Genomic DNA, 6000 nt, shown 5'->3' on the forward strand with positions numbered 1-6000 from the left:
AAAAGCATCCATTTATGTCAACACCATCTTTGCCATCCCCCAGGCATGGGGAGGGCAGGGTATGGCGCGCAGGGAGAGGAGAGCGAGGGCATGTGGCAGGTCTGGTAGAGGGGAGGTTGGGATCCCAGGAGCGTGTTCTGTTCCTGGAGAGCCCCTGAGGTGCTCCCCCAGGCCCTGGCTCAGGGAGGGGTCAGCTGAATGGCCAGTCAGCTGAATCTGCAAGTCTGCATGGAGGCCCAGGGTATGCAAGGTCTGTTCCTGCCTAGCAGGTGCGGCCAGAGCTCTGCAGTGCAAGCAGATGGGAAAGATGTGCTCAGGGGACACAGGGATATCCCTCAGTCTGCTGTTTGTCCCAGGTTTGTGAGGATGGAGGAGGCTGTGCAGATTGTGTCCGATCTCAGGCAATCTTTGAATTACAAGGGACCACCTGAGAGGACCAGGACGGAGGATTCGCAGGGCATTGCAGTAAACCTTGGACTGGTGGTGCTGATTATTAGGTTCTTGCCCAGTGCTCTGCTGTCAGGGAGACTTCTGGAGAGTTCCACTCCTTTCCTGGGCCTCAGTTTCCCCACGAGTAAAATGGTGGATCAGACTTCAGCGTATGTCAGAACACATAGGACCACTAGAGGGATTGATCCCGCCGGTGTTGGGTGGAGTCCTTGAACTCTGCAGTTTTAGCAAGTCATTAGGGCAGTCTCAAGAGGGTAGTCTGATCTATGCTGGAACTGACCCCCTGAAAGTGTGTGGATCAGAAGAAGTTGCTGTGGGCAGCCAGCAGGTAGAAGAACTAACAGGGACCCACTCTGGAGACAGTCAAGGATTTGAGCCTGTTCTTAGAAATGGTTAGAAATTTCAGTAACAGTCCTCTTTTTACCTTGAGCTTCTCCCTAACTTTTGTTAACACAAGGGACCACTACTTCTAGCACATCCTTGCCCCACTTCTGCCAACAAAGAGGATTTTTATCTCCTCTGTTTATTGGTTAGGATTCAGTTCAGTTATGTGAGATGGAAAACCAAACAATAGTGGTGTGAATGAAATATAATGGAAATATATTTCTCACTTACATAAAAGAGACCCAGGAGTAGACCACACAGGATGGACAGAGCACCCTTAACGTCAGGGACCAGGTTCCTTTGCACAGAATTTTGTTACTTAACCATCCTCAGCATGTCGCTTCCACCACATGGGGTAATATGGCTGCTTGTGCATCGGTCATCACATCTGCATTCCAGCCAGCCAGCAGGAGGAAGGACTGATGAAGATCACTACCCCTCTTTTTAAAAAATTTTTAAGGGTTAAACAATTTTTTTAGATGTTATTTATTTATTTGACAGAGATCGCAAGTAGGCAGAAAGGCAGGCAGAGAGAGAGAGAGAGGAGGAAGCAGGCTCCCCGCAGAGCAGAAAGCCCAAAGTGGGGCTCCATCCCAGTACCCTGGAATCATGACCTGAGCCGAAGGCAGAGGCTTTAACCCACTGAGCCACCCTGGCGCCCCCCAAAAATCACTTCTCCCTTTAAGGACATTTCTTGGAAATCATATAGCACTTTGGTTTATATTGCTTTGGCCAGAATTTAATACTGAGGTCATAGCTGGCCATGCCCGAGGTTCAGAGATGTAGTTTTTGTTCTGGAAGACTGTGTACTCACCTAAAATTTGGCTGTTCTAATAGGGAGGAAAGGGAGCAGCTACTGGGGGACAGCCATCCTCTGTCAAATCCCGTGGTGCCTTCCTTTTTTTTTTTTGCCTCTGTTAGTGCAAAGACTGAAACACGCTTCTAAAACGTCTCAACTCCGGGACGACTCCCCCCGCGCGCTTTTTCTCATGACCACCACCACACCCTGCAGGTTTTTGTGACCTGTGACCCCCCCCTGCTCTAGCGGCTTCTCCACGGGAACGCGGTTTCTCGGGCCATCCGCTGGAGGGCGCTGGGCAGAGGCCTGGCGGGGCCGCGGCTCTGCGGCGGGCGCGGCTGCCGGGGGTGGCGCTGAGCGTCTCGCGAGCTGCCGGAGGAGGGGCGGCCAAGGCGGCGAACGAACCGGTGAGCACGCTGGGGTGGGGGCGAGGGCGGCATAGGGGTCCCAAAGAGGGGACGGTCCGCCTCTGGAGGCTCACCGCCCCGACCTGGATCCTCCCACCTTCCCCGCGTGCAGAACAAGGCAGGGACATTGGCACCAGATGTCCTCAAGGGATGCCCCACACTTAAGGCTAGAGGGCACCTGGCGAAGCCACTGTCCCTATCCCCATTTGGTGGGGTTGTTGACCTAAAGAGTTGGAAGCATGAGCCATGCAAGACACTCACTTCCCTGTCCTCTGACCCCTTCTGCAGGTTGGGCTAAAATTCACACTTGATCAAGTTACCTCCTTATGCATGATTCCTGCTCTTGGAATCCCCCGTCGATCCGATTTGTACCTTGGTTTTTGTTTTTTTGTTTTTGTTTTGTTTTGTTTTGTTTTGCTAGTTTTGAGCATTTCACACAACTTTTAGCTTGTCTCTAGATAGACTCATTTTTGGGGAAAGATTTTATTACATTTATTTGTCAGAGCGAGAGAGCGAGAGCGCACAAGCAGAGGGAGCTGCAGGCAGAGGGAGAAGAAGGCTCTTCGCTGAGCAGGGAGCCCGACGTGGGACTCGATCCTGGGACCCTGGGATCATGACCTGAGCCAAAGGCCGACGCTTCACCGACTGAACCACCTAGGCGTCCCTGCATAGGCTCATTTTTTCACCCTTCTGTTAAATACGGAACTGGTTTGCAGTATCCCCCATGCAGTTCATCCAACATCCTTTGGCTTATCCTCATCCCCTTTCTGGCTGGGGAGAGGATGAGTGGGGATGTCAGACCCTTGTGCTCCCAGGTTGATTAATTACAGACATCAGCATGATTCTGGGGTGGATCTCTGCCCAAGAGCTGTAATGGTCCAAAAGTTGGGAGATGTGTGCTGTAATTCACCGGGGACACCTTCAGTCCCGTGTTTACCATTTAGCTGCCCACATGTCAGAACCTCAAAGGAACCCAGGATCCTGGAAGAGAACTCAGCGCCCCCCCTGACAGGGTCTCTGGTGTGCTGACCCACAAGCCTGTTCCAATCCTATTTCCGCACAGGCATCAGCCAACACCGGTGCTGGCTGTGTTTGAAATGTTAGCGGCAGATGCTGGGTGACTTTCTCAGAATCAGCTGGTGAGGTCGCACTAGGTACTCTCTATGTTTGACACCCAGGGAGCTCCTGAAAACATTGCCAGCTGCTCCTGGCTGCCCCGTAGGTATCAGCCGGCCAGGGAGAGCCATCCCGAGGTGGAGGTTGCCCTTGGATGAACCTGGCTGTGGTTACAGGGACAGGAAGCCTCAGACACACACGTGGGGCAGAGGTGGGCCTGGCGTGTCTGGGATTCCCCCACCTTGCCTGGGGACCGTGCTGGCTGGCTGCAAGGTTGACTGTATGGCCAGCGGTCTTGTGGACAGGGGGAGCCCCGAGGTGAATAGCCACACGGTTGGGGACGCCAGAGTGCTGTTGGCAAGGAGCCGCGACCCCGTGTCAGGTCCACAGTAGCGTTTCTGGCAGCTTGTGGCTTAACAGTCGCTGGCCTGAACGCTTTGCTATCATCCCGCGGAATTCTGGCTCCAGCCTTGCGGTGGGGTGGGTGCCCCGGTTCTCTCATCCTCTGATGTAACAGTCGGGAAAACGAAACTGACGCACAGCAAAGTTACATTTTTGCTTACTTCCTCCTCCGCTGCGAAGCGCTGGCCCTGGATGAGAACTCTGACCTGTGACCGCGTTGCCATGCCTTGGAGTCACTCGCCTTTTTTTCTGTGACTTCCAGTAAATTAACCCCAGAGTCCGAGACAAGAGAATGTGTGGGGGCAGGTGTCCTGTGCTTCCTGGACAGCTTCGCCTCTGCCTCCCAGTCTCCCCTACCGCCTTTCTGTCCCTCCGTCCTCTCGGGCCTCAACCGGGTCTGGTCCGGAGGCCCTGGGCATCGCCCCAGCATTTTGAATGAAGAGAGCAGGTGCAGAACACCCAGCTCTGGAGGCAAAGAAGGCTGTGTGACCGTCTCTGCGGTCTCGAGGCGCCCTTCCTCCTCCCCGTTTGGGACCTCACACCTCCACCTGACTCCCATAGCCAGAGACCTCTCCCGATGGGCGAAATATGGCCCTCCCGAGCCAGGCCAGAGCCCAGGGGTGTGGAATGCCCAGGCTCCACCGTGGCCAGAGAAACTTAGTGCCTCCGGAGGCTCCCTGTTCTGTCCCGGGTCCACAGCCTGGGGCAGTCAGGGGCCGCTTCTGGAAACTCTTCCTTCCGCCCAGACCACTCCATTTCCTGGGGCTCCATGATTTTCATGATTGAGACTGAAGCGGGTAAAGGCACGCCATCCCCTAGGTCCTTCTCTGTAGGCTGGAGGGCTGGTGGGGGTGGGGAGCATGAAATCCACAGGGAACCTGGGGTTGGAGCGAAGTGGCAGGAGTTTGTCTATGAGGGGCCAACACTATAGCCCCTTCCAGGCCCCCATCTCCCCAACTCTCCCCTTTCCTTATGTGTCCTTTGTCATCTCCATCACCCAGGTGCCCTCTTCCGCCCTGGCCTGAGGAGGAAGCCTCTGGTTCTCAGGTACAGGTGCACCTTTTATTTATTTATTTATTTATTTATTTATTTATTTATTTATTTATTTATTTTTTAACATAAGCTCTATACCCAACATGGTGCTCAAACTCACGAGGCGGAGATTAGGAGTCGCCGACTTTACCTACTGAGCCAGCCAGGTGCCCCACATAGGCACGTCTTTCAATAGTGAGACAGGCTGCTGGGTACCTCTTCTTCTCTCCCTGGCAGCCGGTACTTGGTGGGGAGTGGGGATACTCTGGAGAAGCCCCAGGGGAAGTGGGGAGCATCTAGCTTTCTGTGAGGAAGGGGGGGCTGGCAGGGCCAAGAGGCAGGGCTCCGTCCCAGTAGCAGGGGTAGGGCAGCACGTGTAACTTCTATTAGGCCAGGGGAGGGGCTGAGACTGTGGGAGGGTGAGTTTGGGCCATGGGCAGGGAGATGGATTAGCTTGAAGCATCTGGGGCTCTTTGGATTTAGGACAAGACCCCCCCTTTAGGGATGTCTGGGTGCCTTCAGCTCAGGTCATGATCTCAGGGTCCTGGGATCGAGGCCCACATCGGACTCTCTGCTCAGCAGGGAGCCTGCTTCCCCCTCTCTCTCTGCCTGCCTCTCTGCCTACTTGTGATCTCTCTCTCTCTCTGCCAAATAAATGAATATATCTTAAAAAAAAAAAAAAAGACCCCCCCCTTTAGTTCAGCTGTGATACTGTAGCTCCCCTCCCCCGCACAATGCCTGCAGGGTTGGCCAACGCCATGTCCAGAAATGAGAGCTGAAGGATTTCAGAAGAGAGAGAAGTTATTTCCTGGCTGGGGGATTTCTCTTGAAATTAAATTTTATTTATTTGAACCGTTAATTCAAAAGGCATAAAGTACAAAGTCCCCTTCTTACCCTTGCCCCAGACATCCAGTTTTCATCCCTAGAGACGGGAGTAACTATTGGCTGTGCATTGTGATTACTGGCAGTAGATATTCTTCTGCTCCCCTACCCCCCAATTTTCACAGAAATTGTAGCATCTTCTCTTTCTGTACCTTGAAATTTTCTTTTTCTTTTTTTTTTTTAAAGATTTTATTTATTTATTTGACAGACAGAGATCACAAGCAGGCAGAGAGGCAGGCAGAGAGAGAGGAGGAAGCAGGCTCCCTGCTGAGCAGAGAGCCCCATGCGGGGCTCGATCCCAGGACCCTGAGATCATGACCTGAGCCAAAGGCAGCGGCTTAACCCACTGAGCCACCCAGGCGTCCCTTGACATTTTCTTTTAACCAAACAATGTAATGGAGGAATAGTTCCACATTGCTACATAGACTTCTTTATTCTTTCTTGTTTTCCTCCTTTTAAAAAAAAATTAAAAGATTTCATCTATTTATTTGAGAGTGAGAGGGAGAGAGACTATGAGCAGGGGTGGGA

This window comes from Mustela nigripes, chromosome 11, assembly GCF_022355385.1.
Source record: "Mustela nigripes isolate SB6536 chromosome 11, MUSNIG.SB6536, whole genome shotgun sequence".
Lineage (NCBI taxonomy): Eukaryota > Metazoa > Chordata > Mammalia > Carnivora > Mustelidae > Mustela > Mustela nigripes.